This window comes from Cuculus canorus, chromosome 10 (assembly GCF_017976375.1).
Source record: "Cuculus canorus isolate bCucCan1 chromosome 10, bCucCan1.pri, whole genome shotgun sequence".
Taxonomy (NCBI): Eukaryota; Metazoa; Chordata; class Aves; order Cuculiformes; family Cuculidae; genus Cuculus; species Cuculus canorus.
In genome coordinates this window covers 3,559,287-3,572,184 of record NC_071410.1, presented here as the reverse complement: position 1 = coordinate 3,572,184, position 12,898 = coordinate 3,559,287, and the positions used below count along the sequence as shown (strand labels likewise).

General features: G+C 35.9%; 1 long non-coding RNA gene across 2 annotated transcripts in view; it reads left to right on the top strand.

The window, feature by feature from the left end:
• The window catches only part of LOC128853158 (uncharacterized), a 191,085-nt gene that overhangs the window by 21,581 nt on the left and 156,606 nt on the right, over window positions 1-12,898 (top strand). Inside the window, exons 3-4 of one of the 2 annotated variants that reach the window (XR_008451475.1) lie at window positions 5,396-5,617; window positions 6,644-6,882. This is a non-coding gene — a long non-coding RNA (uncharacterized LOC128853158). The remainder of the gene's footprint in view (window positions 1-5,395; window positions 5,618-6,643; window positions 6,883-12,898) is intronic. The other variant, XR_008451476.1, reaches the window with a different exon arrangement.

The following is a 12,898-nucleotide window of genomic DNA, read 5'->3' as shown; positions in this document are numbered from 1 at the left end:
TTATACCTTTCCTCAAAGCATGGAGTTACTTTGTGATGCAGTAAATCCATTACAAACTTGGGAATGGAAAACACATGATTTGAAGCATCTCTTTTTCTACTGATAGCACTTATTTTTTCTATAGTGTTGGTGTCCTTTGAGATGCGTAACGTCACGTATTTAGTTTCTTGAAACAGGCTGATATAAATAGACACTTTGAAAAGGTAAACTGGAAACAGAACCCACAGTTGCAAGTTTGCTAAATAAAAAAATTATTGGCATTTAATTTGAAGCAAGCTTTGGAGACTATTGCAGTGCTTTACTGAAGATGGACCCTTGTGTATGAGGTTGCTTCCCTGAGCTGAAGTCTCTGTGATGTGTGCGCTGAATGTACAAGAAGTAGAAGAGAAGAGATAGCTGAATGGTGTATGTATGCTGGTATTTTAGCTTAGACTGGGAATCTGCTTTTGATTTTAATCTGGTCTTCTCGTTTATGGCAATTTGATAGTGTCAAGAACTACTTATTGTCAGAATAAGGGAAGATACCCTGCAGGAGCGTGCCTAACACACTCCAGGAATGGCGAGTCATCTAAAACATGGTCCACAAAATGAGAGTGGTGTTGACACTGGATTCCTAGCTATTTTATTCTGCTTAACCTCTCCCATTTTTCCATGCAGCTTTCAAAAGCATACCTAACCTATAAAGTAAGTTGGAGTGTTTTCTCAGTCCTGTCACTGTCTTCCTCTGTGATTTTGGACCAAAAGGTATCTTGCATGTACGATACAGACACATTGCTCATGTCATCAAATTGTCTGTGAAGGGTTTCAGTATGATGAGAGCTGGCAACGACGGGGACAAATTCCTTATTCCTTTCCTGCTTATTTTAATGTGCAGAGCTCTTCTAATGCGTGTAACATTATATTGTGTGGTTGAGATATTACAAATAGTATCATTTTGATAGTCAGTATAACAGGGAGGAAAAAAGGGAGAAAAAAAGTTGCAGAGTCTCCAGCTTATTGACAAGATACATTTTCAGAACAACAACAACAAGAAACACAGGGGGAATGAATCCCTAGCCAGCTGGCCATAAGTAACGTTCTCTATCGGAGCTCCAAGAAATTGCAGCTGCAAACTGTATATTACACTGCTTACCTTCAGAAGAAAACGTAAAAAGTCTTCGATATCAGAGGGCACTCTTAGAGCTGCATCATTTTATAATCATAGGAACAAGTATATTTGGCTGTTCCTTTAATCATATCAAATGGAAAGGAATAAAGATCTTGCCTTCAGACTAACAGCACAGCTTACAAGAAGTACAAGTCTAAAACTTGCTTCCATGTTGAATGCACAGGTCTTATGCTCACTGCTGTGACACTGCGCTTTAATACTGCCACCAGCTATTTTTGTACAATTATATGAGTTCGCTAACCATGTATATTATCAACATAAGTCAATGAGAGTTCAATTTTCTGTTGTATTTGCCTATTTCTGTGTAGTCACGTATCTTGCTGTATTTTAGCAGTGGTTTGGTTACTTTTTATTTAAAGGAGTTTTCAGATGTACAGAAGACATGTATTTTTACATTTTATTTATTTTTTGTCTATAAGGAATCAATATCCTTAGTGTGATGGATAGAAATGTATTATTATTGAAAAGGTCAGTATCAAATATCTATTAGTAACAAATTTTTATTGGATACTAAAGCTATAAAAGTCTTTACTGTAACTCATGGGTGGAAGACTTCATTATGCACTGTATGCTTATATACTGTTTGTGTTTAACATTTTGGCTTTCTCTTTTTTAATAAACTGTGATTTTAGATAGTCCAAAGGTAGCTGAAGCTGATCTTGTAACTTCGTTTCTAAGTTATTATTTCCATACTTTAACTTGATAATTTTCAGTGAAGGTTTTTTCATCTCTATGTTATATAAATGGTAGATAGAGAGTATAGTTCACTAAACTGAAACTTATCTTTTAGGCTACAGGATTTTGTCGCTTTTTGAAAGATACTACTTCATTTATAAGCATAAATTGTAAGTTATATAAAAATTTAAGTTTTGAAAACAGGTTTATGTCTAGTTCTGAAGATTGAAAATGGTATTCCTCTTTCTGATGAGTCTTTTATGACATAAAAGTTCAATTCCCTTTTTTAGATCTGTAACTGTTTATCTGAATAGAGTGGAAATAGCGTTCCCATAGAAAAAGAAAAATATCTTTTAAGAAATTGCTCAGATCATTGAAATAGGAGTATATAAGGTATGAATTGGATGCTTTGATTATCGACCTTCATGAAAGTGGGGCACTGCAGAACAAGAACTTTTCATGAAAGGAAGAATATAAGAGCATCTCCGAAGGTTGTTAAATGTTTACAGCAGCAGTAGAAGTTAGTGGAATGGCATAATCTTTGGCACTTCACAGGAGAAACCCTGTATTTTTCAGATTGATCACAAGTTGGAGGTGTTTATTAACCTTTTCTGGTCAAAGGTAGTAACAGCTGAAACCAGTGGGAGATCCTGGATTGAAACATTTAGTTCAAAGTAACATATTTAGTGAAAGCAGAGTTTCTTGCTCCTAGTTCCAGTCGTAACCTTTGCTCAACAATATCCTCAATAAATGGAGAGGGAGAGATTTTAGCAAACCCTTTGCTGTAAACTGTACAATGCGTTTGATTACTGACTTTTATTATAAAATTGCAGTTAAATAAAGATTTATAATCAAGTAAGATAAAGAGCTGGTAATTCTGTTCTACAGTTTTCTCTGTCTTAAGCTTCCAGTATTTACCTCAAAGAAGAATATAAAAGATGTCTTGCTTTGTAATTGCAGAAGATGCACAGAAGATTTCTTTTTTTTTTATCCTTGTAGAGTTTTTCACCTGAACTTAGTGTAGTAAGTACAGTATTCACAGAAGTGAGAATGTCAGCATATTGGCAGGGTTACAGTATTTTAGTTCATTGTTTCCTTGGTTACATGACTTAATATTAAAATGGATTTGTGTTGACATGCTTCCTTGCGTTATACCTGCATTGTAGCGTGCCTAGAACAAAAGTATACCATTTCCAAAATAGCAGTGCAAGGAAAATTCTTACAGCTGCTGAGACATTCCCCATACCATATGTGTTGTATTTTTTAAATAGATTTTCATTTTAAGCTTCAAACATTATGTAAATTGAATGTTGAATGCTATTGGACTGTTTGTTAGTCATTACTTAAATTAGCATGCAAATCTATGTTAATAGTTCAATACTTTTCTCATAGAGCAAATGCTGGTCCATCTCTTGTTTCTGAAGTATTGTCCAATGAAAGAAATTAATTTGTATCGTCATTTTAGGCATAGTAATACTAGCTGAAGGCGTGGGTTTTATTGTTTGGACTTTGCTTTTCTTCCCTTCTACCACAACTGAGTCTCCATAAACATAAAGCGTTATTATTGACGTTTCTCACAAAGGTGGAGCTCTCATCTTTGTCCAGGTTATCTCTTTTGTTCTCCAGCTCCCTAACACAGCTCCCTGAAACTTTCTGCTGCTAATCACATCATTCTGGTCTCTTTTTTTTTACAGAATCTGTTTTAAGCAGTTAATTTTAAGTACATCCAAAGAGAAATATTTGAAACCTGGAGTGGAACTTGCAGCCCAAGTTATTAATGCACAGGGGAGAATGAAAGATATTGTCATGAGTTTAAAGAAATTAATATTCATAAAATTTGACATAACATTAGATAATTTATACAACTGCATCATAAGAGAAAGACAACAAAAAGATCATTTTAGGTTACAATGGTATTTAGAGGGACTGGTTTGCAGTATTCACTGCATGTTGCATTGTGATTTGCTTCAGGCTTGAAAATGGATCCCTGCATGTTTTGATACAACATATTAGTAAAACACAGAACATATTCATTTAGCTTTTATAGTTGAAAATATGCATTTATGTCTTAGTCTTATTCAACAGAAGATTCTTAGGATAAGATAATGTAATAGGATGAGTAGTCAGCTTTGACACATAAGTGGGAAATAGTTTTGCATGCAATGTCTTGTTACTATTTGTTTTATCAGTGAAATATGTTGGAATAGAATGATTAGTTTTTCAAAACTTTGGAAGTCTTCCTGACTTACCAACATATTCCATACTCGAGTTTGCCGGAAGTTTAGACGACCAACTTTATGTCAAGCTGATCACAGTCATGAAATCAAAGGAGATGTTTTGTTTCATTTAATTTTTTACACTTGTCATGTTTCATCAGTTGCATCAAATTCTGGTCCCTGTTACCATTTCATTGGCATAAGATGAGTTGAGTATCACTGTACTGAAGTCAAAGCTGTTTACAGCAGTATAAAACTATTGGGAAAAAAAAGAAAATTAGGCCCCTTGTGTTGAAATTTCATGACTGTTTAACATAAACCAGGGTGATATTTAACTTCAGTAGTTTGGGAATTTTATTCTGTCCATTAGTAAACAACTTTTGCTGTAATAGAGTCACACAGCAGAAGTCAGAATGGCTTTATTTGTTAATTTCCAGTCAAGGCAAAGCTGAGCAACACTGAAAAGGAAAATATCTTTTTTTTCAGGCATTTAAATTGGGTAGTACTGTGATGGGCTACCCAGAGTATCTTGTTTCTCATTCTTCATGAAAAATTATATACTATCTCTGTGTACTGATGGGAGCTGTAAAGTTAATTGCAAGTGAATAGCATCCCTGCATGACATGCTTTTCTGGAGAAAAAGAAAATTAGATGTTTTCCTGGATTTCCGTGGACAGACAAGTTCTGTCACACTCCCTGGGAAGACCATCAGTGTCTTGAGAGACTGACATACCTTGCCATTCCTTCTCTTCTGTCTTCCATCTCCTTCTTTTGCTCTTCCACTCATCTTTACTTTGTTCCCATCTAATCATCACAGTCATATGGTCTACTTCTGTCTGAATTCAGAGCTCGCTGAAGGTGGTATGCATGCTCTTTCTATTTTTCTTTCCTGAATGTTGGATACTGGCAGTGTTCTCCTAGCTGATGTTTCTGTAAGTATGGCTGCTCTAGAAATGATCTTGTCCTCGACCCTTACTGATAGAAATTTGCTGCGTTCCTTACACTTTTGGAATAATCATCTTGTCATGAACATCATAAATGTACAGCGCTAAGTTTTTGAAATGAACTAGCAATCTCAGATCAGTTACATAATGTTGTATATTTAATTGATGACAGCAAACTCACTCTTGTTTAGGAAAGCATAGTCTTAACTGCAATTTTTTACTAGTCAAATCTCTATTTCTTGTGACAGAGGGCTCCCTCTTTTTAGTTCCCTGGCTTGTAGAGTTTGGAAGCAGGCATGCCCCTCTCAATCAAAATTAAAATCTTGTTGTTAGATGCTTAAGAATATCATTTATCTTTTACCATATTAATTGGTAAAACTGATATTTTACAGGGCTTATAGATTAAGAAAAAAACAAAAAGTTCAAAGCCATCATTATGAGCATTTTCACTCATGGCAAAACAGGATATGACCTACAAAAAAGAGTATTTGGATAATTTGCTACGTTACAGCCTTCAGAATAGCTGGAAGTCTGATCCATTATTTCGAACAGACTGGCCACCAGATACAGACGTGCTGCTTCTTAGTATGTGTTGGACACTGGAATTCATGAAGGTCTGTACAAGAGAATGTGTTCGTTATCCTAATTGCCTGTCTCTGTTTCACTTGTTTTCAAAAGAGTTTAAAGGAAAGTATTACATTATTTATTTATATCTAAGTTCACAATGTTTTTTACAAGACATTGAGTGTCAGGACAAAACAACAGTGAACAATAAAAGGCAGTTTGCTGTGAAATTACATTTATGTTAAACCATATATATATACCGACTTCAAAGGCAATGTCTGTCCTTCTGACGATATTTGCTGTCCTATCATTTCAAATTTACAGATGTGCAGTGTCTGTAATAATGATATCAAAGACAAATTCGTAGCTCAGTACATTAAAAATGAATGATTACTGGAATGTTTTTTAAAGAAAAAATGCTTTCAAAATAAAATGTTAATTATCTGTGATCTTCTGAAAATGAAACAAAAAAACATTGATGCAGTGGTTGCAGCTGCTTTGTAACTTTAGTGGTCTGCGAGAATAGAGCTTCAGCTGTGAAAAAATGATGTAGTGTTTCTAGTAGAAGTGAAAAAAAATGATTACTGGCAAAAGAAAATTTTCATTTACTCGGCTCTAGAAATTTCCATGCATAGGAAATTCCCTGTAAAGTGCATTTTATTCTAAACACAGATCACTGAGCTACTGTTTCTGAAAATTAGAAGAGAATCATTTGTTAGTCCTTAGTTGTTCATGGAATGTTACTAAGGCAATATGCCATACCCAAGAGCGTAGTTGGGCTGCCTTATTTATTTAAGAAAGACATATAGACATGAAGGTGGTTTAAAAAAAGTAAGCAGAGCTTTGGAATTGTTAGAGGTAAATATTGCCTGGGAGGGGGAGTGTGGAGGCAATACTAAAAATCCCATTCCTGACCTTTTAGCTGGTGACACACCCAGAGGTTTTACGATTATGAAAAATAACTTACACAAAGGTGTGCATCCACAATTCCATCTTCATTGTAGTGAGCAGTTTTGTAATACTAGGGACATAAATAATTCTCTGATGATCTTTTTTTCTCTCACCTTCTATCATAGATAATGCATAAAGTTTGTATATTCAGCACTCGGGGAAGTGACAACACTATGGTCCAAGAGTGCATCACATACCAGTCCGGAGGCACAGAACTCTTATGGCATCTGGATTTGTTTGAATCATTACCCCTGGCTGGTGCACTAAGGATAGAACCTCTTCCAAACTCTGGGAAGGCTCAAATATTTGGTTACAGCTGCTCATTGGCACAGTTGCATCTGCGAGGCCATCACCTGGTTTTCAGGTAAGATGTTTAGACTCAGGTGGGGGGATTGTAGAATTAGACTTTCTGTGTTACCTGAAACATTGTGCCATTTGCTGTCCTTAAAACTGGGTGTTTGTAGGATTTACTTGCATTAGCTAATATTTTTCTGGAAGCTTATGCATTTAATTAGCACTTAGGTCTGACTGTGAATCTGCCATGCTTGACATAGAACAGTTACAGTGGGTTTACGCTATTAATCATCCAGTAACAAAGAGCTATAAGGTAAAAGTGGGATTCTGATAAGGTTCAGTTGGCTGACGTTGACCTGAGGTTTGTCTTTGTCACAAGTATTTTTGATAATAGATGCAAAGTTGTGTTCAGTGTCCTTCAGAATTTCTCATGTTTTGTCTGTGACAGTAGACACAGGTGTCTTCAATAGCGGTGAGACGCTAGAAGCCATTTCTCTGTGGAAATGTGGGTGAGTGAAGGTTGGGAGCAGGTGCTTCTGGCATCCAAACAGCTCTGCAGAGGTGACGTGCTGGTAGACTTTGGACTTTGGGCAGTATCTGCGTGGATTAGATTTCTCTCCTTTGTAGAAAACATAGTGTTATGCCTTAATAGATATCCATCCCCAGGCCTCAGGTGTTGGAACAGGAAAGGGAAGACAGGAAAAATGCTTTCCCTGTGGGCATTATGGGTGTGGTGATATGTGGACGTGTTGTCCAATGTCACTTTTGTGCCAGGCTGTCAGTCTTGTCCTGAGGGTTTTTATCACTGTGCAGTACTGGTTTAGGTATCGGTCACAAAACCAGAAGCTGCCTAGTTTAAAGCCCAAACTAATGATCTTCTTTTTATAAGTACGGCTATATAAAGTGATGGTTTTGTTTGTGATTTAGTGAAAAAAAAGGAGATAAAGGTTGTGTGGGAAGCCATGATGTAGGGGACTCCCTGTATCGTTACCTCTGATGTCTCTCCGGGTTTTAGCTATCTTCAAGTTACTTTTTCTATCTTGACTAGTTTGTCAAGCGTTTGGATCTTTTATAGTTATTAATAGAATATTTACAGCAGATTAAGAGTTTATTCTTACTCTGTCTTTTAATTATAAATTAATATCTTGTGTTTGATAGCTGGGAAATTCTGGATCAGAATTGTCCATGATTCTGGACAAAAAAAGCAAACTTCATTTTTTTAATAGCACTTAGCAATTAGTAACAAGACCTCTCTATGTCCTTGACTTTTTTGACACTGCCAATCAAAGTTTGTCTTCCCTTTGGGTATGTCTTATGAGCTGCTCAGATTCAGAAGAATTTATAATGAGTAAATCAAACAATTCACTAACATGTTAATGGCCTTAATTTCTCCTTCTCCTCAAGGTCTAAAGATTTGATTGCTGTATTGAGAATATTAAAAAGAACATTATAAATTGAAACCTGTCAGAGGTGGTCAGAATGAGAAAAATGCTGATACCAAAAAAAAATATTAAAGGTGAATAAAATTGGAAGACTTCTGGCTCTTGATCATACCATGCCTAGGAAATATCTTCTCTATTTACATCATAGTAAACACTATTTATTTTCCTGAAATGTACATTACCTGACAGTGAATCAAAGAAAGAACAGAGATAATAGATGTGCTGTATTCTAATATATCTGGAATAATTTCTTTTGTTTGAAAGCTCTAAAGGTATTTGCCTGTGTTTTGGGTATGAGGAAAACTGACGATCCACAAGAATATTATGAAAATATGAATCTATATCCTGGCAGTATGCAGGGTTTACTTTCAGCTCCTAACATAAGCAGTATATCAGTGAAAATAAAAGTGGTGTATAAAAGGAATCATATTATGGGGTTTTGTCCAATAATTTTGTATTACAGTTTTTAACAGAGGCATTTATGGCACTGGTCACTTTAATTTATTTTTATTTTTATTTTTTTAATCAGCAGAATATCACTTTAATTCTGGCTGGGAAGGCATTCCGAAGGTCATATTTTCCAGCTGCTTCTGTCCCTCGCATGCCTCACAGCAGGGCAAATTGGGTCAAGTTAGTCCAGAAAGTTTTGAATGTCTTGAGGGATGGCAATTCCTCAGTATCTTGAGTTCGCATGCCAGTGTTTTGGCACACTCAGGGTAGGGAATAAAAAAAGTACAATTCCTGACAAATAATGAGCATTTCCTGTTCCCAGTATTTCCTAATGCCTTTATTCTGTTGCTGCACGCCTCTGTCTCTGTCTTCCCAGTGAGTAGTTGTTAACAGAAATAAAATCTTCTCTCAGCCTTCTCTATCAGGCACAATGAACCTGGTTTTCTCAAAACTCTTCTGAGTTGTGGTTGGGTGGCCACGTGCTCTGCCCCCAGGAATCATCCTGGTGGCTCTCTTAGACTGGCGCAAGGATTCCAAGTCTTCCCCATGAGGGAGAGCTGAAAACTGAGTGCAGTGCTCCAGATGCACGTGAACATAGCCCAGAGCTCCTAGTCGTTATTGAGGGCAGCGTTACACTAGACACTGTGCAAGTGTGGGGACAAAAAGATGGCTTATGTCCCTGTAAGTTTGTAAGCTGAATGAATAGTGACACTAGATGGAAATGGATAGAGATTGCAGTACCCAACAATGATGTAATAATTTAATTGGCGCAATATGTAGCGTCGTTGCTGTATCAGCAGCCTAATTGTTGTCATGTGTTTTGCACACTGAGGGAAAAATAAAGAGAGGAAAAATCATCAGAGATATCTGCAGGAGTCTCTTACAAACACACAGAGTAGGGTACATAGGAAAATGCATGAAGGAAATGCATGATTGGAAATACAGCAATGGAATCATTCAGTAAGAGTCAGGAGAAAGCACATCAGAAGGGATTGGTATAATGGGGAGGGGGGCTTGGAAATGTAAGGAAAGGAAAAGTAATTCAGGGAAGCAGAAGGGATGATTGTAAACTGAGGCCAGGAGGTTAATGACTTAAGCCAATCAACAGGCTAGAAAATTATCTTTTTAGAAATATTCTTTATGATTAAGGCAAAGGGATAGCTCAGTGCTCAAAATGTTGACGGCTTGGTCACCTTAATGTTGGAAGGGAAAGACCAAGCCTTTAATGACAGGAAGGGAAAATCTGCAGAGGTCTGGGAGTGGGACACGTGAGAAAGTTTAGAGAAAGAAATATTTCAATGATGATAGAGTTGTATGCTGGAGTGACAATTATGCTTAGCCTTAATTACAGTAATTAAAAAACACAAAAATTATAAGCTATAAATGTGAACATGTTTGATGTACTATGGTGAGAATGTTCCTAAGCAACCTTATGTCTGTAAGGTCAATGACTGAATACTGCATGATAACAACACTTGTTTGTGTCAAAAATTGACAGTACATCTGTACTTGATATTCTGTTCAGTGATTAACAGGCAACTTTATTTGTGTCTGTATTATATCCCATATGTTTTAAATGTAGTCTACGAGTTATTGGATGAACAAGTCATAATTTGTCTTTCCAGCTCTACATTTATTTATGTATTTATTGTGCATTGTGAAAGGTGAGTGGCAATTTCTTTAAGATCTCCATTTAATTAAGAGGCTGCTTATAAGTGCCCATCTGATTCCGTGATTCTGACATCACTTATGGAAGCGGCTGGTTTTCATTTGTCTTCTTGAATTACCCTTGTTAAAACTCATACTGATAAGGGTCAGAACAGATATACCCATTAAAATATTGCCCTTCAATCGTTTTTACTGTCATTTCAAGCGATCACAAAATAGACACAAGTTTCATTAATGTTTATGATTTTCATGTGTTATGTGAAAAACATCCTGTGACCTGTGTACTTCCCCCCTCCCCTGTAGATGATGGTAGTGAATCAGTAATTTTCATAAGGTCCTTTTTGTTATCGCATTGTAGGAAATAGCCTGGAAAGAAATGTATTCTAAAATTTCCTCTTTCTTTCCTGAGGCCATTTAAAGAATGTTGAATATTTGCATAGCTTTTATTATAAGACACGTTTTTAAATGTTTTACCATTAAAGTAATAAAAGTGTGTTCAAGGTAAATCAAGAGAAGCTGTTAGTTATTTGGTATAAGCAAATTCTCCTTCACCAGGGTGTCTATGTTGCAGAGCTTTTGTTTTTCAGTTTGCTGTTATAAAATTGGTTTGTTTCAATTTTCAGAAAGGTTCCTCAGCATTCCATTTTGCTGACTTGAAGCCAGCCTGCTTCTTGCATCTGTGATAAGCAATTAAAACATTTATACTAAATACTTTCTGAAGTCTTAAAGAATAAAACATGGATAATAAAACAGGCTGCTTCTCTCATGGATGGGATAAGAACTACTTTAACGACAATTAAGGTTTGTAATTTTTTTAGGATATCTGTATTACTTAAGTCCAAAAATAAATAAATCTGACTTGAGTACAAGAGAAAAAAGATCAAATGAATAACCTATTTCATCTTCCCATATGAAACTTGCATGTAACATTTTATGAGCTGATAGACGTAGAGAAAGCATTTGAAGGGTTTGGTCCTACCATCATTGGTTTTGAGACTGGAGTGAGTTTTACAAACGTGCCTTATTTAGAAAGAAACAGTTTTGTGAGCGGCAAAGTTCATGACATTTGGTCTCTCATAGCTCAATTTTTCACCAGCAGCTATGACCTCTGTTTATCCACCAGTTGAAGCATTCATCCTTTTCTGTCTTTTCTGAGTAGACACTCCAGGATTTCAAGGGCCTGGCCTCAACCTTCTTCAAGGGAGATACAAATAGTATCTATTTCCCTTATTAGGGGACTTATTTCAGTGAGCAAATAGGAATTTAGTGTCTTTGAAAGTGTCAGGTTTTGTTGGACCTGACCTATATATTGAGAGATATTTGGGCGAAGCACAATGCTTGTGTACCTGTGCTCCCCCAAAATAAAATCTTGCAGGCATAGTTCATATTTTATTTTATTATTATTAATTATATTAATTATAGTACAATGAATATAATAAACTGGGCTTTCTAATACTGTCAAAAAAACCCAGTAACTAATGCAAACTGGCACAAAAATGGCTTACAAAAAAAGATAAATTCTTGATGATTCAAGATTTTTCTTTGTAATTTGTTGGATATATTGAGGTTAATATTTCTACAATGTGCCAAACGTACAACATCTTTTAGAATAGTAATGGCATGTTACTGAGATTGTTTAAAAAAATGCAGCAAGATTATTGCAATTTAAAACTGAGAGATTTTTCTAAGTTAGAATCTGTGCCACAGAAAATTCACCTTTGGCTTTAACAAAGATGAACGGCTATGCATAAACCCAGCTTCTTCCAGGAACTGGCTAAATAAGAATGAGTAATTTCTTTGAATTAAATAAAAATATCACTCTCTTAACTGGATGCTTTTTGTGCAGTAGTTATTGCTAATGCAAAAATGCATATTGTCCCTACGAGCTCTTTGATTTAATCATAGTACCATAGGATTATCATTTTACTTCCATGAACTGATTGTGAATAATATATGTAGCAGGCACTTATGGATACATTGAGGTCACAAACTAACATGCTTTGCTGGAATTATTCTACTGCATGGCTCGAATTGGGAGAAAATTTAGTACTGTTTTAGTTTGCATGAAATCTTGAGCGTTTGTGCTTTTCCCAAATGCACACCTCTATATTTAATGTGGGATACTGTTACTAAGGATCTGTATTATCACCCACAAAAGAGTTATTTAACTTTGTTTAAGTCTTGTGGACTTAAGTTTAAGTCCATTGGTATTTGGAAACTGTCACTTTACGCTTCCTTTTTGTACGTTCAAGGAACCTGTTCACAGGGTTATGGAAAGCATGATCTTCTTTCGTTTCTTTATTTTCCTTATGCATGCTCTATAGGGAAAAAAAATATGCAAAGAACTTCCGTGTATAAAGTTCTTGGGGTTACCACTTCTATCTCATAGCTCCAATACGATGTGCTTCACATATATCTGTTGTCTTCATGATCTCCTAACTAATCTCTGTCATGTTCCTCTGAGTTCCTGAGAGAAGAAGGAGAAAAGTAGGTCACGCTCAGTCTTTTTGTCTTTTCTGTGTCAGT